The 22982-nt window shown below is 46.4% G+C and overlaps 2 long non-coding RNA genes across 3 annotated transcripts in view; one reads left to right on the forward strand and one right to left on the reverse strand.

Moving 5' to 3' along the window:
- Nucleotides 1–22982, reverse strand: part of LOC125944567 (uncharacterized) — a 58173-nt gene that overhangs the window by 19661 nt on the left and 15530 nt on the right. The gene's annotated exons all lie outside the window — the stretch shown is intronic.
- Nucleotides 197–16234, forward strand: LOC125944566 (uncharacterized). The gene is made up of 3 exons (XR_007466277.1): nucleotides 197–417; nucleotides 13168–13255; nucleotides 16041–16234. It is a non-coding gene; the product is annotated as an uncharacterized LOC125944566 (long non-coding RNA).

Genomic DNA, 22982 nt, shown 5'->3' on the forward strand with positions numbered 1-22982 from the left:
TTAAGCTTTATCTGCGCGGAATAATACAGTACTGGTAGAAAACGAGAAGACATAAAAACTTCGCTGAAGAAAAAAATGACGTCTCGCAGATGTTTTGTAGGACATTCTTAAAACAGACGTCTATCACACAAATAAGAAGACGTCGAACAAAGGATCGACTATCAACTTTGAACCTCTGCCCACGTTGAACCGGTGCCGGTATGACTGCAATGCAGAGTTCGACATTCACCTGTAGTAGCAGCAAAAACCAAACATACGTATGACGTTGTTGGGACTCAAAGTGCTGCCAGCCATGGGCTATAAGAAAGGGCCCCGAACTAGATCCCATCAAGCTTCCCTGACAGACCCACCGCTGCAGAAAAAGATGCATTCGTGCAAGGCTCTGACCATATTTGCTCTCGTTGTACTGCACACCGCGTAAGTGACATTTTTTATCCTATTCTCCGTATAAACGTTTCTGAATTTCGATAGACGCAAGGACGTCTTCCTAGATATTTCACGTCTTCCGATATAGCACATAGTTTCCAGTCTGCGGTTCCACTTACTACACGGTTAAAGTTTGTTCTGTTGTAATTGCGCAAGTACTGATGCATGTATTTGCCGACTGAGCAGACTGTGAATTGCAATATGTACAAGACGGCGTCGTTGCAAAGGTCCGATGTTTCGGCAAAATGAGCTTATGCATACAAATTAGGTGTTTGAATTTTGATTATTAGCGCTAAAAAAGGAAAGATATACTCCATGCATTTTGCCAAGAATGTTAGCTAGTGTAGGCAGTTGTAGGTTAACTCTACATCATTATTAAATGCTACATCTATGAGAACCTTTCGCAGGCCGTCGAGAAAGTACACAATCATCTGAGAGCAAAGTTATAAAAATTCAATTTGAATTCTGAATGCAGTTTCAGCTGATGAACTTTCAAGTACTGTTTGGTGGACTTACTAGTATTTTGACTTGGCCTAATCACAACATACGCTGTTCGTTGTGGATTTCACTACTATATTGCCTGAGTGGAACAATCTAAGTACACTTAGGACAATAACATCCGGTGTGGGCAGCAGTCTGTTTACCAGCCTATGTTTAACCAATCTTATTGGCAAAGAAATAAATAAAAAGAAGCACTAAATAGGCAGGGGCTTCAAGATCTTACCAGACACACTGCAATGGCGGAGCGATAATTTGCGCATGCCTTTCACGACTATGTTTAAGGTTTAAAGCAGTTGTTTCAATTTGTCTGTCTGTGGCGACAACATAAAGTCACCGCTGCACACACCAAAGACATGTATACGGGGGCGGATGCAGCAAACTGCGAATTAGCTCCTAAAAGCTGGTGCTGTCAAACTTCGAACACTCCGTTGCGTGACTTTGTGATCATCAACCAAGTAAGGCAGCCTTTCGTAAGGCGTTTTGCGCATGTATGTATCCCAGGATGAAAATTATGTGGATTAAAGGTACTTAGTGCTCAGAAGTCCAATTTTCTCTATCCCTTCGCATGTAAGGCTAAATTGAAGATTGTAATTGAAACTTGGCATTGGGAAAATTGCAGTGAATTCTTCAGTTTCATGTTGCCAATCTGAGTTCCCAACAAATATGGCTTTTTTTGCAGAGGCTCAAGTCTATATGTATTTGATGGCTGGCGCACCTACCAAGGGCCCCCATTGAGTGGTTAGACGAACTAAACCTTTTGAGTAATCGTAGCCCAGAGACACGCACTCATGCATACAACAAACGATGTTGGTGGCTAAAGAGAAGCTCCCGAAAGTTATCTTTAGTAGTCCCTGCATGTTAAGAGCATTTATTCCTACTTTGTGACAACTCATCAGCCCTAAACGCCAATCGAGTTTTTGTAGGCTACATGAGGGCGACAGACTTGAGTGCCCGGCTTTAGAAACGCTGCACCTTCCTTAGTGCATTTGAAAGTGTGATCAAGACGCGTGGCATCTCTTTCTTTAACTCCATCATACCCCTCCTCGTCTGTAGAGGAGCAAACTGGACTAATTCTAGTTAACCTCAGTGCCTTTACTTCCTCGCTTCTCTCTATCCCTCTCTCCATTGCTACTTGACATGCGGCAATAACTTCCTTGGGAAACAAGTCCGCAACACTGAACCATTTCACGTACCGGTTCGGGGCAGTGAAAATTATCTTGGCCTTACTGTGCCACACATCTTTGAGGGAGCATTCATCGTGGCTACTTGAGCTTCCCCGCATGCTGCTGGTTCCCAGCCCTATGTGCAAGAGAGGTGAAAGACCCAGCACTAATGACTCGTAAGTTTCTTCCTCTACATGAAGCGGACACAGCTCACCAACCTTCAACACCTTATTATTTGATAACCCGAAGGAATGCGATAGGGTGATGTCACCGCGTGCCCCATCTTGTTCTGCGCGGTGATGTATCGGCAAGCCTGCTTCGGCAAGGACATTTAAGGCCAGACCGGCCCATTGTTAGATGAGAGAGTCACCACCAGTCAGCCAGTCTGTCTGGTGCGGTCTTACCGCTACCTGTACGCTAGTTTCTGCTATGCTGGGCTCTCAGTGCATTTAATTTATTTTGTTTATGCTGCTCGTAATATATGACAGTCTTCTAAGAAGCTGTTTCACGTATAAAGCTTTTTGTTTTCTCTTCGCTTGCTCCGAGAGTCCGTTACGCGTTCTCCAGCCCGAAGTCACAGCAGACTACGGCGGTGACACACTGCACGGTGCTATTGACTTGTCCGCATGCATGAACTTGCTCATGTTTTGTCAAGAATTGTAAAAAGATGGCAGATCCCACGCCCTGGGGTAAGCGACCTTAAGCGAAACAGAGTGCGGGGAGCCTACCAAGTAACGAAACGACCTTGAGAGCACCGAGGCGTAGGCGGCTGTTTCATGACCCACATGACACACATGTGGTGATACTCACGTCATGACCTATCATTTATGTTCGCCATACACTCTTGTCAAACTATGCCAGTTTTGGTACCTACCAAGTTAACGAAACCACCATGAAAGCACAAGGCGTAGGCAGCTGTTTCATGACCTGCATGACAGGCATGTCGCGACATTGATGTTATGACCTATTATTTATGTTCGTCATAACTCTTCGCATACTATGCCAGTTTTGGTACATACCAAATTAACGAAACGACCATGAGAGCGCCAAGACGTAGGCGGCTAGATAGATAGATAGATAGATAGATAGATAGATAGATAGATAGATAGATAGATAGATAGATAGATAGATAGATAGATAGATAGATAGATAGATAGATAGATAGATAGATAGATAGATAGATAGATAGATAGATAGATAGATAGATAGATAGATAGATAGATAGATAGATAGATAGATAGATAGATAGATAGATAGATAGATAGATACTCTGAAAGTGGCAAATGTTTGCGAAGAAATGCTTCGCATTCAAAAATAGGCTCCCTTGCCCATGACAGCACTAGGAATTTATAGGGGCGTTCGAATAGCGTAATTTTGTTAGTGCATTGAATACCAACATTCGCGGAAAACGACCAAAGATCTATCATAAAAAAGTAAAATGAAACGTTTCGCGACGTCTGTTCATCCACAAAAGGATTGTATACATATTTGATACATGCACACCAGATATGTTAAATTACAATCACATCTAGTGAAAGGTGACATTAAAGGTAATGAAAAGAGGAAGGGCACACCCCAGATGCATTTTGTAGAGTGTAGTACTCGAGGAAATAGAAAAGGGACAATACTACAGCACCGCACATAGTATATAAAGAATCTTGATATATTTAGGTGGGTAAAATAACTAATGGCTTTGTATAAATCGCGACAGTCGAATCCACAGGCTGCCTGAGATGATACAAGATTATCCAATGGCTGGTAACTATTGTACGCCTCAGTGACCTCCTGCATGTGCTAGCTCAGGAACTCGACCATCTGCGCAACAAGTGTGGTCCTGCCTGAACCAGAATTATTCAGACGAGTCGCCATTTCATCAGTCTTTCTCGCTGCAAACTGCGAGAACTGTTGTTTTCTCTTTTAGTGCTCGATTGAAACCATAAGGATTAACCTCGAAAATGCCGCACACATCCGGGCTTTGAGATGCCGGAAACGCGAACTGGCTGGTCGGACAGTTCCATGCTTGACACTTTTTTTATTTCTTGTACCCACATTTGAAGAACAATACGTGCCGCTTGATTAAGTTTTGCGCGTAGCCACTATCGTTGAGATTTTAGCGATGCTTTTTTTTTTCAAGAACCACAGACCTGAAAGCACCCGAAACACCTTGATATGAATAAGTGATTACAATTCTCTACAATTTCTTCTAGTTTGCGAATTGATTGCGCAGATGCAGGGAAATACTCATGTATATATCAAAGACAGAGTTCATTAGTAAGAATGTCTTTACACCCTAGTGCGTTTAGCTTCCTTGCCTGGACAGCAGTATAGACAAATCAGTAACTTTTGGTTGGCTTCATGTATTTACTTCATGACTAGTGGAGAGCGAACAGTGGCGTTTTATCTGCGGTGTCAGTTAGTGGGCACATTTACAGTGCACGACACAACTGCTACAACTCTACTTTGCTACTCTGCAGCAACGAAAGAAGCTAGCACTTGACACCTCGCTCAGTAATCTGCATTTTTTAAATAAAGCAAGACAGCAACTTGATGTTTTTGAACGATTAACAAGGGTAATTTCTACTAAATACCGCCACGTTCTGTCTTACGCGACCACAAGTGGCGAAGAGTCTTGCGCCGGCTAAGGGCAGGCAAATAAAAATCACAAATCATACACATTGTGCCCTGGGAAAGATTTGAAAAATCGATGAGCGTTGTAATGTGTTCGAAGACATCAAACATACATTGAAAAATGAATCGCAACAAAGGCACATTTACCGTTGCTGCCGCGCACTTAGATGGTGATGGCTTGCATGGTAACGACCACAGGGCTATTGTACAAGAAGTCATTCTGTTGAACCCTTTGTTTGCCTATTTTCAAATTTCAACAATACTGTCATCTTCAGTGTCCGTGTATCCTGGCCTATGTGTTTTACGGTTTCAGCAGCGTAATGGTAGCACGCTGATCTATGACGACCGAATTGGGAGCTTCAACCGAAATGGTGATTCTGCGGAGCACCAGAAACAATGTTTCGGCCGCGGGAAAAAACTGACATGGCCGAGTTCAAAACTGCAAGCGTCTCCTTCTAGGTCTATCCCCATTCAAGCACATCTCGCAACTAGTGAGGCTTAACAATCTGCTTGTGGGGCGTACCGACTACAGAACTAAATATTTCGAAGAATAGTTTATATATTAAGCGCCCATATAGGTTATTGAGTGCGTTAACCTTTTTGTGCCGAACCGGTAATCCTTATTATTTTTTAGGTTAAGGTTCGGTTCGGGTTCAATTCGACACCCTGGTTTCGACACACTCAAGTAGCCAGACTTCTGAGCGCATAGTGCGAGTCTACTTGACCAGACACATAACAATCGTTTGGAAGTTTATTTCTTTGGCAGGCGTGGCATCGCTTGATCTAACGCAAATATACGTAAAAAGTGAATGCGCATAAAAGTCACAGCTGCATTTCTCGTAAGAATGGAATCAGCAGTATTTCGAGGAAAATACGTACCATATTTTAGAAACACGGTAACGAAATTGCGTTATTGCAAAAAATAATAGCTTTGAGAATCAACTAATATAAACACAAATCTCGATAGAGAAAGCATGAGGGCTACAGCTTATGCTAACATTGAAAAAGAAAGCTTATCCCTAAATTGCATACTGCATGTGATTAAAATATGAAGCTGTAAGTATTAAAATATGACAAAATTCCCATCTCCTCCTCTACATACACTGCTATTAAATACTCTCCCTTATTAGCATAATAAACGTCCACACATTTAGGACAGCAGATAAAAACAGGTTGCTTAATTTTGTCTACGTGTGTATGACGTGGGAAATTCGTTCAGCACTTTTGTTCTTGTGTGAGTGTGACTTGTTCCACAGAAAAACGTCTAACCAATCGCGTGAGAAAGGGTGACTGGCATCGCACCTACATATTTCTTAGCACACCATACTTCGCAATTAATGCAACATTATACGGAGCCGCACAAAGCTAAGGTACCTGTAATGTTGGCTAACAAGCAAAGCTTCCGGTATACGTGCTTTTTAAAAGCTGAACCCAGCAATTATGGTTGTAAAATGAATGTATTGGGCAATCGGATAAAGAGCAGTATGATACAAGTTCCAGCTTTGAGATCGGTACTGAAATGCAGAATCTGTAGAAATAAATATGCCGTGAAGAACAAGCCGCCTCATCATCAGATCCGGTATAGAGAGCAATTCCCACTGACACCGAAAGTGAACGGATAATGCACTTTTTGTTTCTGCCTTTTCGCTAGAGTGTCAGTTTAAATGTAATTACCATGACAATTGATGCAGGTAGTGGGTGAACTACCGCAATGCTGCTTGTAACTACGAAGCCAGACTGTCCTATCCTCGCAAGATCACGCGGCTCAGGATCGTTCTACCCCGTGGCATGCAACACATAATTGGTTCCGCCATCGCAAATATCTGAAATAGACCTTCGCTATTCTTACTACCACTGCTGGTGTCGTTGACATGGGAGTCTTATTCTTCGTTAGGGCCGCTGACTTAAATACAAAGCGAGAGTCTCGGTGGCGCCCAAGCGACTTCCTCTTATTTCAGGTGGCCCGCAATGACAGCCTTGCATTTTACGTCACCACGATCCGTCCATGGGCTCATCCTACAACAGCAAACAATTTCTGTCAGCCCATGGACGGAAATATTACATTCACATGGAATGCTTGTTTCTGAGCCTGTTTCGAGATGCACTGGACCGGAAAACATCCTAGTCTCAAAGCTCAATTTCCGCTTTCCAAGCTGCATTGCGCAAGCGCTTCTACTGTGTTTTTGTCCTTGCTTGTACGGCAGCCGTTTCAAAGTACTACGGGCCACGATGTCTTGAGCTTGCTGTCTTCGCTGAATGACCCTTCAGGCACTTGCATGGTAGGCTCGTAAACTCCAGCAGTACATTATGGTTGTATACAGCTCTGGATGTAGTTCCATAGTAGTGCCCCTTAACGCTCCTAGATTACGTATGACGTCAAAAAGCCTCGATGATGTTACCTCTTTTATTTGACTGCTTAACGCCGCCAGCATGTAGCCTGAACAAAGGTACTGGCTTGCATATTTCATGCAGTCGTTAGCCGGTCCGCTTAAGGCTTCGGTGTCTAGGAAGCTCCGTTGCCAAGGGCTCTGTTTTGATTTATGACCAATACCTCTATCACCAGTATTGTGTTCGTCGATGACTACAAATCGCTGCTAATGATACCGAGATGTCTTCCAACGGGAGTCTGTGCACCATTGTCCTCTCCGACGCAGCGTGGACGAAGTGATATATTGAAATTTTCTACAAGGCTTAGCTTACTATAACATTAGCGGATATATGCAGGTTTCTCGTGAGGTACCTGTGTTTCTATATAATGTTAGTTTTGTAATGAAGAAGAGCACACGGACAAGGCCAGCCAGATCGGACTGTTCAATGCCGGCAGTGCAACCAGTAGGCCAGCCGGATCGCCAGTGCTTAGCACGAGTGGGAGCCGTTCGTGCAACCAGTTGTTCCTGCTCTGCGCACCTGCCTTTTCGATTACGAACAGACGCTACCATCTGAACTGTTCAGTACACCCCTTTACAATTTGATAAACAGGGACAAAATGTTACAGAAAGGCTGGTCGGCGTCTTGAGTGACAGGCTGCCTTTGCCAAAGATAGGCCGATCTATGGAAGCGTTGGCCAACCAGCCTGACGGAGTTTGTCCCTGTTTGTAGAACTTCTACTACATAGTCCGTTTCCATTTGTCGGCCACCCTTTCGACTTTAGATTTTCTGCGCTTCTATGTGGTGTACCAATCCCGCAAGCCTCTTTTGCATGCCTCCATCACTCCATTCCTGCGGCTGCCTTGCGTACTCCGCTCTTTTAATCGGGTTGGAGGGGGACTTTATGGTCCAGCTCTACGTGCTAGCACTCTATACCGCTGGGTTGTAGTTTACATTGATCACCTCCCACGATATGTCGGAACAACAGCGATACTCGCCACAGCTGCACCGCACAACGGTTCACTGTGTCACGCCCCTAGTCCTCCGTTGCGGGGCCCCTAACTTCATTGCTTGAGCTTCGTCATCTTGTCTGCTGTTGAGTGAATAGTCACCATTTACTTAAACTTCATTGGCTTTAGGATATTTGAACTTCGCCACGTACTATCTGCAGGTATTGTACAACATACGAGCTGTCTTGGCCAAACGCTCATCTATATTACCTCTGATCATTCCAATGAACACTGCCCTCCATGCGTTACATTTGCTCAGAAAATTTCCACGCATGCTCCTACATCATTCGCTCTTTTTTTTTTGCGCACGCCCATGAAATATCCCGCACCATAGATGTTTTCGTACTTGCTGCTCAGATTTTTTTCTGATTGCGTACCCACTTCTTAAGCCGCCTAAAAGGCTAAAAGTGCGACCAGCTCTTTCGGTTGCCTGCGGCCACGAGCCAGCAAAAACTTCGTGCAGACTGTCATCCTGTAAAAGTTTACTCCTCGCTTCTTGGTATCATGAGTCGTTTCACCTCACATATCTTTAAACAACCTCACAACTAGTAGTGGTAATTTCCTGACGTTTATCGAACTTCTGTTTATCTTTAGATCTCCACTCTCCCGGCAGCGTGAGCACCCATGTTGGCCATCTCTCAAACTGCAGCACAAATCCAGCTTATTACCATCTCCCTATGTTGCTTGGGTGCTTTGTCATTTTCTGTCAAAAAGTTAAACAAGACAGCTTCCGAAGCTGAAAACTTCAACAAGTACGCTACTGAGGCAACAGTCACCATGTACTTAAAGTTCATTGGCTTTAGGATATTTGAATTTCGCCGCTTACTACGTGCAGTTATTGTACAACATACGAGGTGCTACCCAAATGTTCCGGGAATTTGAAAAGCATGGTAAAACTGAGTGTGGTACACATTGCCGCCTCTAGATGTAGCCAGTAGTATGCCTCGTGTATCAGTGTGCTGAACAACTTGCATCTAAGAAGAAGTGTTGTTTTGTGAAGTTTTGTTTTGCAACGCAATGTTTCACTGATTTGGCGCATTCCTTAGCAACCAATTAATGTGTCAGACTTCAAGGGGGCAAAGGATTTGCATCAAGTTTTGTTTTATTGCGATAGCAATTATATGGACACTCCAAAGCAGATTTCTGCCGTCGGCGTCACCGTCGCCGTCGCCGTCGCCGTGAGGTTCCGTATGACGTCAATGGAGATGAAATCGTCGCCGCCCGCCGCGGAACGCTGTATGTGCGAGTGAAAGGGCGCGAAGGACGCGCGCTTTCACGGGGAGTGAACCCACGGCGGAGAACAAACGCGCGTTCTGCGCCGTGCTCCCTTAAGGGCTGCAGAAGTAGGCGTCTCTTTCCTCCTTTACAATCACCATATATGTAGAGCAAACGCGCCTTCTTCCGACGCGCGAAAGGCCTTGGGGGGAGGGGGGGGGGGAGGAGAGGTAGGGAAGGGAGGCGACGTTTAGCTGCGGCACCAAGTGCCTATTTATATCAGAGGCTCCGGCAACAGTCACCAACGCCGCACGCATTTTGTGCGAACGCGGGCAAAACGCCGACGGCGTCGACAACAGTTCTGCGTGTTGCCGGTGCTGCTGCATGTCCAAGCTTATACAGCTGATAAAGCTACTATCATTATTCCGTATAGCTCTCTACAAATTTGCTATCGCAATTGATGCTTCGCCGTTCAGGTGAAACTGCGACAACTTTTGAAACTTGGCAAAACTGCGGCAGGAACGCATGGTACGGTAGAGGAGGCTTTTGGAGTCGGCGCCACGAGCCGAAGTAGGACATTTTTATGGCATAAACGCTTCAAAGAGGGTGGAATGTGCGTTGATGAGGGTGAACGTTCTGGACGCTCGTCAATGAGCACAACCCCGGATATGATAGCGGACGGTTGTTAGGCTGTCGTTGGAAATCGCAGGCTAACTATAAAGGATGTCTGCGACATTGTAGGACAATCGTACGGCACAGTTCAGCGAATTTTGTCGGATGTTTTGAACATGAGGCGCATTTCTGCAAAATTCGTGCCAAGACTGCTCAGTGCACCGTGTTTCTCTCTGCAGGGAACTGAAGCAACAAGCCAGATACAATCCCAAATTCCTCTCCAGTGTAATAACCGGGGATGATGAGGCATGGGTTTATGGCTACGATCGATCTTGGAACCAAACAGCCGTCGTCGCAATGGAAGTCGCCAAATTCCCCGCGCCCGAAAAAGGGACGTCAAGTTCATGGCAATGTGAAGTCCATGCTCACTGTTTTTCTTTTTTTTTTTACCTACATAGAATTGTCCACAAGGAATTCGTACCTCTTGGACAAACCGTGAATACGAGCTTTATCATGATATTTTGAAGCAATTAAGCGACATAATTCGTCGCAAACGTCCGGAGAAGTGGAAGAACAACTGGATTCTTCATCACGACAACACGCCCGCTCTCATATCACTCATTTTTCGACAGTTCCTGACTTCCAAACACATGCAGTACACACCCTACTCACCTGACATCGCCCCTTGTGAACTTTTTTTGTTCCCAAAGTTGAAGTTGAGGCTAAAAGGACGTCGGTTTCACACTGTTGAAGAGATTCTGTCATAATCGAATGCGGTCCTCAACACACTGTCGCCTGGAGAGCTCCACGAACGCATGAAATCGTGGCAGAAACTCGAGGATCTGTGTATACATGCTCAAGGAGACTACTTTGAAGGAGACAGTACTGAGTAGGCGTTATGATGAACACTTTCTTTTGTACGACTGAATTCCTGGAACATTTGGGTAGCACCTCGTAGATATATGCTTTCGCACCACCGTGAAAGAAGATTGTTCTGAGACAGACAGATTTCCCTCATGTTGCCTACATCTAGAGGGTTTAATTTTAGAAGTATGAAAAAGAATTGGGAAGTATAGATACATTATATTGTCACCTAAATATAAAACCATTAAAAAAACGTGGGCAGCTTGCACTAGTGGTGAAAGGCTGCAGTAAACAGCGGAGCTGGTGATCGACCTAGCTTCTTCCAGGTTTTACCAGCCTTGGCTAAGTTTTGCTAGGAAATGATCAATGCTGCTAGGCACGGTATTCCGAATCGGCTCGCCGCCGACGCACAGATTCTCGCTTGGCTGCGCGATGCGCTTCAAGATGAACAGCGCCTTCTTCGGGTGTCCGCATCTTCTTTGGTCGTCCCATGTCAAGACTACATGTACTCGCCACAGAGTCAACGAGAATTCCGCCGCCGTCGCGGCGGCTCCGAGCTTTATCTTTTCGGTTACGTACGTCACGGCCAAGCTGCGCCTCCACACTTGCCGTGGCGCGGCTGGTCAAAATATGCAGAATCGTCACCAGAGGTGCCTGCTGCCTTCACCGACACCGCGCGCGTTCGGCGCGAGCACGGGGAAACGAGGAAGCGCAAACGGCATCGGCAGCAGCTCTACGCGTTGCCTCAATGGGGCTGCTACAACTTATTTCTCTCTCTCGCTCTCATTTTCTCTTTCTCTCTCCCAAGAATAGCACGCTGCGCACGCATGCTCTCTTTTAATCTCCTTAACGTCCCATGTCAAGGCAACAGCACCTAGACAAGAGGTGTTGGTCAAGGCAACATGTGCACGGCACGGAAAGGAGGCGAAGCACACGCCGCTCCGTGAGGTGGTTGCTAGGCAACGCACGTTGATGTCATCGTTCAGCCAGATTTTTTGTACACGCTGCACGGACTGACGGTCGGCTTAAACAGCGCCGCTGTTAAAATTCAGCAGAGACACTTAAGACCGCTTACGTGTGGGAATGCAAAAGCATTATAATAGCTTAGGTGAAATGTTTACGATTGATGTTTTCGACATGCATTAAAGTTCTTCCTTCTGAATCGGTGTGTGTGTTTGCGTTTACGCTGGCCACAGGCCAGAAACATTCAGACCATTTTGCTGCAGAACGATGAATTTTTGGGGGGTTCCCTTGCTTGTCGTCTGAGGCGTGCTTCCGTGGGCGACCATGTTTCACAGCTGCCGCTGAGGTAGACGCTTCGGAGTGCATCCCAGTAAACACAGCACCGATGAAATCTGAAGAGCTAGTGACGTGCGGGAGGCAGCGACGTGACGTGTGCAAAGAAGCACGCACTAGGCACACCTCATTTTATACAGTCATGATTCGGCGCCGAGAGTGAGAGAGCAAACATTTATTTGTACCATCGAGGTCGTTGCATTTGAGGTCGAGTGGGTGGTGTCCTCATTCCAGGACTCCACTGACCAAGGCTGCTCGACGAACGAGCTGGACGAGCGCTTCTTGCCCGCCAGGGTATCGCAGGTCAGCTGTACCTCCCACCGCTGAAATGACGTGCTAGGCATCTTTAAGTGCTGAGGTTTGCCCCCGCACCCCCACGAGATGTGAAAGAGTGTAGGGCGTGTGTCGCCGCACCAGGGGCAGATGCCGCGATATGTTAGTGGGTACATTTTGCTGTATCTGTGTAGGTTTGGGAATCTATTAGCCTGGATAAGTCTGAGAGCTACTGTCTCTTCAGTGCTAAGCTTTGTGTGAGTGAATCGCATCACTACACCAATGAAATCTGAAGAGCAAGTGACACGTGGGAAGCAGTAACGGAGAAAGTGACGGAGGCACTGACGTGACACGTGCAATGACGCACGCACTTGTCGTAACTTTAATCAACCGAAACCATGGAGCCACTGTTGCGTTAGGGAAGTGTGCTCGTCTGGCACGCCGGAGGCCCGGGTTTGATTCCTACCTAGACTGAAATGTGCCAAATTCTCTTTTCTATTCCATTAATTGACTTTGCTTACAGAAACCGGCTTGGAAAATTTGACGTCAATCCGAGCATTTTTTACGTGCTTTTACTTCTCGCTCCGTCGGCCATTTTCGTACCATCTTTCGGTCAGGTCGCCGACAACAACGCCGGATTTTCGCGTAATGGGGCATACATTGTTTTCGCATTAATGAAGGACGCAGGCAGTGGTAGTCTTCAACATATTTAAAAACGCTGCTTTAGGCAATCAAATTGTGGTTCTTAACGACTGCCATTTCACTACCGAAAAAAATTATTCTGTAATGCGTAATCGCATTTTTTTTTCTAGGATGATATGCTTCTGCGAGCCAAATCTTAGTTCTGGCGTCAGTGGAATAAGTGACGTTACTACGCCTTCACATAAATGCGGTCAAAACGTGAGTAACTGTTTTCAAAAATCTAGTCAGCTTGTTACCTGGACTGAGTGTTTTGGACACTCTCACATGTTGTCAAATTCGCCATCTCGTCATCTCTGATTGGCTCACAGGGAAGGTAAACCTTCGCTGATGGGCCCAAAAGGCCAAGGGACGCGGAATTTGGTGGTATTAACAACAGCACCGCAACTATAGCAGCTGTGGGAGCATTGTGACCGCTCTTGAAGTTCGTTAGACTGTCCATGTTCTGCAAGGCGTTTAAGGAATGCTGTAACTGAAATGCGATAGATGACATCGAAAAGTACACGCTTTCAGACTGCTGATAGTGATAACGAGGCAACTGATGGTGACGATTAATGATAGCCGGTCTAATGTAGGTTGGATGCAATAATGTTTTGCAAAATAGAACGAATCGTCATTTCTTTTTCTCTTGACATACAGAACTGGTGAGGGAAAGAAACAAGGGCGTTTCATTTATCAATTGATGAAGAATGAAAATCGCGGTTTTTGGGTGACAATCAAGAGCATTGCATTCTTCCTAGTCTTTTTACATACAAAGCATAGGTCAGATATGCGCAGCTAGGGATTGGGAAGCATATAAGTAAAATATGAAACACCGCTGTTCGAAATACTGGCATTAAGTGTAGCACCGGCTTAAAGGGGTCCCATTGTAGTTTGCATCGAACTCCACAAAATATTCTTAAACCAGGAACAAAGAGGCTGAAGAAAAGCAGCAAACGCAATAAAATTGAGTGTACCCCCCGAAAGTGTGGGAATCGTTGTTAGGCGAAGTTCTTTTTTATGTTTGCTCAACAATAGAGCTCTGATCACGCAAGCATGACAAAAAATAAATTTAAAATGTTCTTTAAACGCCATACGCAGCCTTCGTAATTTGTTCTGGGTCTACCCAGCCACCGCCGAGCAGCGCAGGTCAGCGCTGGAGGGACTTATTGTCGACTTTAATGAGGAGTGGATTGCTCCGCTAAACAACAATGCCACAATAATGGTGCATGGGTTCCTGTGGTACGCCCAGGAGGCCAGGGCTCTCCGTTATATCGGAGCATATTTTTCTGCTGGATCCCCACTGCCACCCTTCTTCCTTTCCCTAACCAACTCGTTTTCCCCCCGTTAAGCCGCCAGCCATTATTTTTGAAAAAGATAAGGAATTAATTATTTTATTCATTAATTCGCTAATTCCTACAAAAGTTATGCCTTATTTCAATGGTTTCATGAAGGTAAGGCGTATATGTGTAAATGCGACATAAATGTACTATACACCAATTCCATATAATACACGTGTCTCTTGGCCCCTTTGCACGGCAGGTCACTACCATCGCTCACAAGACACAGTTGCGTTACGTTACGCATTATAAGAAATGTCAGCTTTCGCAGTCTTCGAGGCCAACTGATCTAGCGCGATTTCACACGATTGTATGGCCGTTGTGTCCCTGCAGGAAGTAATGCGGCGAATGAAATCGTGCCTTCTATATACTCGAGACTGATCTTGTCCTTCGTGCTGTCATGGCGCTATGGTTACAAACGGCGTATGTCTCGTGAAATGCTGGGTGTAACGAGAATTAATAAACCTCTGCACGCCTCTGGTGAACACACGGGCAATCGCTTTACCAGTTCTAGGCGTGGACAGTGATTATGACTTAGGGTTAGAGGAGACGGGACGCTGACGGGTGATTATTCCATGAATCATAAGGTCAGCAACCACCAGTTTCAGATTTTCGTAGGCTTTGAGTTAAATTTCCAAATAAGAACAATGGCCTCGTCATGTCATGCCTGTTGAGTTGAAGCGAGGGATCACGGCCCAGGTAAGCGTATTGAAAGGAGCGCAGGGTGAAGAAACCTTTATTTGCTTTAGCATTGCCGACAATCCTATGTAGAGGGCGTTTACGGCGACGTTCACGTCCACACGCTTCACTTGCGCAACGCATGCGTCAATCGAACCGTCTTGGAGGTTGTACTCGTTATTTGCGTCAGGTAGTAGCGACGACTTCACCGGGCTGACTGCGAGCTGCGTGACAGTGTCGTTTACCCAGACGACTCAATACCTGCGCATACGACACGTGTAGTGTTTTAATGCGTACTATGTAGTGGGTATAATAGGCATGTGCTTGCTCGGCAAGCCATCGACCTCAAAGGGGAGAGAAGGGGCAAAGAGAGCTTTGGAATCTGCAACATAGCCGCACTACATGATGTCTTCCCCATGGTTTAGTGAGAAAGAGAGACCATGTAGTATTTCCCTTGCTTTTCGGCGTATCGCGCCATAGTTGAGACATGGCTTAAAACAGTACTGCAAATGGTCGCTGTCGATAACTTGCACCTGTGGTTAATCGCATAGATTTCGCTAAATAATACTGCTAAAGTTGACAGCGTGTATGTATTGGCTGATACATAAGATAGATTAGTTTATTCGTGATACAATATAGTTCGTAGGAGGTTGCTTGCTTCCGGCTATCTGGAATAATTTCAATAACGATTGAAAAACATGTAAAGTATAGGATGCCAAGCCAAAATATGCGTGTTGAAATTTTTGACCACTTAAAATATCTGTTGTAAATCTGCAGCTGGAAAAAAAGAAGGGCTACTATAAGCGAGTGAACCAGTATGGTTATTTCACGCTTCCAGTAGGCAAGTAGCATTGTTCAAGGACTTTGCGACCGGCTTAGTGACTCACTTACCGTGTCAATGTGAGAACATCGATGCATGTGTTGATGATGCATTTGTGCGCTCACTGTTTTTATCAACGGCAAGTGTAACTTTCTTGCTTTGGTTTCAGTGCACAACAGGTGACACTGGCGATAAATGCCCAGGAGACTGCAAATGCTTTTTTTACGGCCACAACACAACTGGATCTTGCGTGGATATAAGTGGCATTACTGATTTGCCAGATGGCGAAATGCCTAACTCACAAGATATAGAGGACGCAGCACCAATTAGCAGATCATAATAAATTGCTTTCTGGGATTCTCATACCGGTTTCAAGGGATGATCCCAGCAGTCAGCTTCCCGCTCCTTGTGAACAGACATTTCCAGCATTTTATGGGCAGGACTGATGTAGAAATGTGCCTTGGAGAAGTAAGTCTGCAAGTGAATATTTGACGAGTATTTAGCTGCAGATTAAGGAAACGATACATTATTTAGGCACGTCAATGGTCCCGCAAGTTGGAAGCCCAGTACTCCTCCTGTTCACTTTCCCTGTTTGCGCTTACTTTTCCCAAGTTTCTGTTTTATTTCTAATTGCGTACAAATTTGCTAGGCAATAAACTCTGCTGAACCTCACTAGCAATAGCATCTCTGCCCGTGCTGAGGCATATCACTGGGAGATATTCTCTACTCATTGTTGCTACAATACTTTTACACAGGCGGTATATAAGCTAAAAACTATGTGTCCCATAATGTGAAATTCAATGATACTTTGAAAGCGTAAAGTGAAAGTGAAAGAGCAATGAACCACTCAGTGATACAATGGACAACGCATTCGGGAAGACCCCTTTTATTGTCGTGGGAGAAGGTTTTATTGTAGTGGGAGAAGATTTTATTGATGAAATTGTAGAGTGTCCACCTCATATGCGGCAAGTCCTTGGTTCGATTCCTGGTGCAGCCGGAAGCCCATCAGTTTTTCATATCGGCAGATATGTACAATAAACGGGTGCTCGGTTGCTTATACGGCTTCTGATCTCGAAAGAGGGTCCTATAAAGATTTGCTAAGATCTCTGTGCGCCAATTCTCCCACCAAACTATTAGTGAAATAGACGAGCATCCGCAGCTGCGGTCTGAGGCAAGCGAGTGCTCTACGGTTACCGACCGGTAAAAAAACGCCGCAGTTTCGCCCGAAAGGCGAAGCATAGATTGCGATAGCAAATTAGTAGACGGCTCTACGAACTAAGGATAGTAGTTTTATCGGCCGTATAAACATGGAACTATTCAATACTAACTAAGTTAACATGCATGGTGTCAGCGCGCACAACCAAACATGAACACGTCCTACTCGTTGACCGCGAACACTCGCTCTCAAAACGCTGGCGTTAGGAAACGCGGCAGCGGCAGCGAGAAAAGTGACATTCGTGTTGTTTATCGCTTCAACGCAAACTCAGCGACGAGAACACCGCACGCGCAAAGGTATGAGGCGCCTCTAAATCGTTTTGAAGAGAAGGCACGTGCGGCCGCGCAGAGTACGCAGTTGGTGCCGGAGTAGAACGCCGCCCCCCCCCCCCCTTTCCCTTCTTCCGGCTTCCCTCCCTGCGCGCGCGAAATTGACCCGCGATCGCCGGTTCCCTATGCCCGTGGTCGCATAATACGCAGTTGCTGGCAGAGAACAACGCCCCCCTCCCTCCCTTCCTCCGCAGCACGTTTCCTGTCAGCTTCCCTCTCTTGCGCACGCCAGAGTGAGCCGCGATCGTCGGCTCCCCTCACGTGCTTTCACTTGCACATACAGCATACGGCGCGCGGCGACGGTGTTATCGCCTATGGACTATATACAGAACATTATGGTGAACGCGACGACAACGGCAAAAATGCGCTTAGTGTTCGTATAATTTCTATCGCAATACAAGGCACAACAACGCTCCGGGCCCGGTGCTTGACAACTATGGGAGTTTTAGACGCTTGGAAGTATACCCACTTGATGAAAAGTTGGCGATGTTGAACCGCCAGACTCCTTCTTTGACCCTGCAGCCTAGAGGTATAGCATGAACCCCGTATGCGGGAAGTACTGGGTTCGAACTCCGGTGCCACTGGAAATGTGCCACTTTTTCTAGTGGGTAGATGTGTTCTCCGGCCTGGTGCTCGGCTTTCTGTCAGGGTTTTCACATCTCTAAAGGGAGGCCCTACAGAGTCTGGGATGCCCTTGTCCAACCATATATGGCTATGTAGCAGAGCATCTAGTGGGCATTTAGTGGGGCTGCCACCGGGCGCCTACCGCTAAAATAGGCACAATCACGCACTCGGTCAGGTGCTCAGCCAGTACGGTGCTAAGCCAGTACTCCATTTTAAAAGCAAATACTGTTACAGTTGATGCAGGTAGTGGGTAAACTGCCACAATGCTGCATGTAACTACGAAGCCAGACTGTCCATCCTGGCAGGACAACGCGGCTCAGAATTCCTTTCCCCCGTGGCCCACGACACGTAATCTGTTCACCAATCGCAAAGATCTACCACAGACATTCGCTATTCTTACTACCGGGGCTGGAGTCGTTGACGTGCGATTCTTATACTCTTCGCTACAGCCGCTAACTTTAATACGCAGCTAGAGCTTCGATGGCACCCATGCGACTTCCTTTTATTTCAGGTGGCCCACGATAATCCCTGTGCACTTTAGCTCTCCACGATCCGTCCTCCGGCTCGTCCTAGAGCAAAAAAAAAAAGAAAAATTTCAGTCAATGGACGCAAATATTACGTTCGCACGAAGTAATGGTTTCTGAGCTTGTTTTGGGATTTCTGGGAGTTCGACTTTCCCCGGAATACATTGGACCGAAAAACATCGCTGTCTCAAAGCTCAATTTCTGTTATCCATGCTGCTTTGCGCAAGCGCTTCTGCTGTGCTTTTTTTTTTTTTTTTGCCCTTGCTTGTACGGCAGCCGTTTCAACCTACTATGGACCCTAATGCCATGTGCTGGCTGCCTTTACCGAACGACCCTTCAGGTCGTCTTGTATGGTACACTCCTCACGTCTAGCAGTATGGTATTACCGTCATATTAACTTGTAGCCTAAGCAAAGTTAAAGCTACTGGCGTGCATCTTGTATGTAGTCGTCCGTCAGTCCGTTTAAGGCTTCGGTATCGCGGAGGCTCCTTTGCAGCTTCGAAGGGCCACCGCGATGGCCATTTCTTCTGCTTCGTGAGTCATTTACTTGGACTCAAGAACAGCCATTAGAACTTTCTCGGCGGCCCTCGTCTCTAGGAAAGCAGCTACGGTTGCCAACAAAATCCTTTTCCAAGAAACGGGAGGAGACATCCTCACGCCCCCACACATCATATGGTTCCCGGCCCACATGGGCAACATTTCCGGACCTCCTGAGTGTAATCCGAAGGAGCGGGCTCACCAACTGGAGCGAGAACTCACATTCCGCGTCTGCGGTCCGTCCCCTCACTTCAAACCAGCCTGGAGGGATCCAGACAACAAAGACCCGCTTGTATCATACCACGAAATCGCTTCAAATCATAGGTTAGCGCGAAGAATTTTTCCTCCTCCTCACCAAAACCTCAAAAAAGCACAGGCCATCCCTTACAGACAAGGACATACATCACACCAACAACACTAAGCAGGATGAATCCTGACCTTCCTACTGAATGCCCACACTGCAGCCACGAATACAACAACTTCGAACACATGCTCTGGCTGTGCCTTGCCAACGCGGGTACGGGCTTTCCTGACCAGTCCTCCTGGGACTCAGCGCTCAGAAGCACAGAGCTCACCGCTCAGCTCAAGGCCGTCCAGAGGGTCCGGGCCGTCGCCGAAGGACTCTGTGTACCGGTCCCCGACCTGGGTGGAGCCACCGGATTGATTAGCGGGGCCTCCGGCCCCGCTTTAATTCTTTCTTCTCAAGACCTCAATAAAGCTCGTACTCACTTACTCACTCGGTATCGCGGAAGCTGCGTTTCCGAGCGCTCCATTTTGCTTTATGACCAATACCTCTATCACGGTAATTACAACGTCGACGGGCATTAATGGCTCCTGGTAATACCTGGACGTCTTTGAAAAGACGTCTGTGCGTCGTTGTGCGTTACCCCGCATCGTGGACGAAGTGGTATCTTAAAACCTTTGACAATGTTTAGCTTACTATAACATTAGTTTAAATATGCAGGTTTTTCTTGAAGTACATGTGCTTTTATATAATGTAAGCTGGATAAACAGGGACAGAATGTTACAGACAGGCTGGTCAGTGTCTTGAGTGACAGGCTGCCTTTGACAAAGATAGGTCGATCTATCGAAAGGTTGGCCACCCAGCTTGAGGGCGTTGGTCCCTGTTTGTACAACTTCCATTGTACAGTGCGTTTCCATTTTTCGGCCTCCATCTTGGCTCTAAATTTTCTGCGCTTCTGTGCTGTGCACTAACCCCATAAGCCTGTTTTGCATGTCTCTACCACTCCATTGCTGTGGCTGTCGTGGCCAGTCGGCACTTATTACCTGGTTGGAAGTGGCCTTTACTGGCCCACTCTACGTGCGAGCATTCCCAACCACTGTGTTTTAGTTTGCATTGATCACTTCTCACGATATGCCGAAACAACAGCGGTACCAATCGCAGCAGCACCGCACAACTGTACACTGTGTTACACCGCCTCCTACTACGTTCATGGCCCATAATTACTCCTCAGTGTTTGAGCTTCTTCGACTTGTCTGGTGTCGTAGAGCTTCTTCGATTAGAATGCGAGATTTAGCATCACGACTACACAGCACGCAGGCCAGTGACATGACTCATGAGGTCAAAGGAAGTCTTGGCAACACGCGCATCTATATTGCTTCTGATAATTTCAATGAACACTGCTGCCAGCATAAGATCGTGTCAGAAAACATCTACGCAGGCTTCTACGTGATTATCTCCCCTTTTTTGACGCACGACCAAGAAACATCCCGCATGATAGATGCTTTCCTACATGCTGCTCAGATTTTTGATTGCGAAGCACTTCTCAAGCCGCCTAACATGCCGTAAAAAAGTGCGACCAGCTCTTTCTGTTGCCTACGACCACAGGTTAATTGTGCCATCAAAAACGTCATGCAGACTCTCATCCTCAAAAGGTTTACTTCGCACTCCTTGGCACGATGAGTGGTTCCACCTCGTATATCTTAACCAGCTTCACAGCTACTAGGTTAGGATAGGAATAAACTTTATTTGTCCAGCGGTTAAGGCTGTTGGTGCCCGGGGCTAGGCTGCCAGGGGTCCATCGCCAGAGAAAAATCTACTAGGTGTACTTTCAAGTCGTTTACCTAACTTCTGTTTGCCTTCCGATCTCTACTCTCCCGGAAGCGTGAGTACACATGTAGGCAGTCTCTCAAGCTGCAGTATAAGTGCATCATCTTAAGATCTCCATACGTTGCCAGCGTGCTTTCGCCTTCTATATGGAAAAGTGAAACGAGACATATACGCCGAAGAAAAATCTGCATCGCTATCTGTACACCAAACTGTTAGTTCCTGCTGCCTACAAAATTAGGCTCAGGCTTGCGTTTACTCCCTTATTTTCCTGCTATCATGCAGAAAGAACGCCCCCAATTTCCTTTTTTTTTTGTGATGTCGTTTGAAAATCACACAGTAAACGAAGGCATCTGAGCAGAAAAATTAAACGCTGAGGAAGCTGCTCTTAACTAAACGCCTTCCATTGTTGCAAGGGGAAAGATACAAGGAGGTACTTCTGGAGTTTGCAGTACTAAAATACAAATTTTGTGTAATAAAATCACTGGTGTATGAGGGTTTTAATTTTAGATGAATTAAATAGAATTGTGAAGAATGAATCTGTAATGAAGAAGAAGAGCACAAAGACAAGGCCAGCCAGATCGTCTGTTCAATGCCTGCAGTGCAACCAGTGGGCCAGCCGGATCGCCAGTGCTTAGCGCGAGTGTGAGCCGTTCGGGCAACCAGCTATTCCTGCTCTGCGTCACCCGCCTTCTCGGTTACGAACAGACGCTACCATCTGGATTGTTCAGTACGCCCTTTTACAAATCCATTTGTGACTCTAGACTGTGACGTAGGATGGGACGTTGACACTATGCAACACTAGAACGCCTTCGCAGACTGGGTGACAGTGCCCACAGAAACAGTTGTTTTGTGTGTGTGTGTGTGTGTGTGTGTGTGTGTGTGTGTGTGTGTGTGTGTGTGTGTGTGTGTGTGTGTGTGTGTGTGTGTGTGTGTGTGTGTGTGTGTGTGTGTGTGTGTGTGTGTGTGTGTGTGTGTGTGTGTGTGTGTGTGTGTGTGTGTGTGTGTGTGTGTGTGTGTGTGTGTGTGTGTGTGTGTGTGTGTGTGTGTGTGTGTGTGTGTGTGTGTGTGTGTGTGTGTGTGTGTGTGTGTGTGTGTGTGTGTGTGTGTGTGTGTGTGTGTGTGTGTGTGTGTGTGTGTGTGTGTGTGTGTGTGTGTGTGTGTGTGTGTGTGTGTGTGTGTGTGTGTGTGTGTGTGTGTGTGTGTGTGTGTGTGTGTGTGTGTGTGTGTGTGTGTGTGTGTGTGTGTGTGTGTGTGTGTGTGTGTGTGTGTGTGTGTGTGTGTGTGTGTGTGTGTGTGTGTGTGTGGTGTGTGTGTGTGTGTGTGTGTGTGTGTGTGTGTGTGTGTGTGTGTGTGTGTGTGTGTGTGTGTGTGTGTGTGTGTGTGTGTGTGTGTGTGTGTGTGTGTGTGTGTGTGTGTGTGTGTGTGTGTGTGTGTGTGTGTGTGTGTGTGTGTGTGTGTGTGTGTGTGTGTGTGTGTGTGTGTGTGTGTGTGTGTGTGTGTGTGTGTGTGTGTGTGTGTGTGTGTGTGTGTGTGTGTGTGTGTGTGTGTGTGTGTGTGTGTGTGTGTGTGTGTGTGTGTGTGTGTGTGTGTGTGTGTGTGTGTGTGTGTGTGTGTGTGTGTGTGTGTGTGTGTGTGTGTGTGTGTGTGTGTGTGTGTGTGTGTGTGTGTGTGTGTGTGTGTGTGTGTGTGGTGTGTGTGTGTGTGTGTGTGTGTGTGTGTGTGTGTGTGTGTGTGTGTGTGGTGTGTGTGTGTGTGTGTGTGTGTGTGGTGTGTGTGTGTGTGTGTGTGTGTGTGTGTGTGTGTGTGTGTG

The sequence above is a fragment of the Dermacentor silvarum genome, chromosome 3, assembly GCF_013339745.2.
Source record: "Dermacentor silvarum isolate Dsil-2018 chromosome 3, BIME_Dsil_1.4, whole genome shotgun sequence".
Lineage (NCBI taxonomy): Eukaryota > Metazoa > Arthropoda > Arachnida > Ixodida > Ixodidae > Dermacentor > Dermacentor silvarum.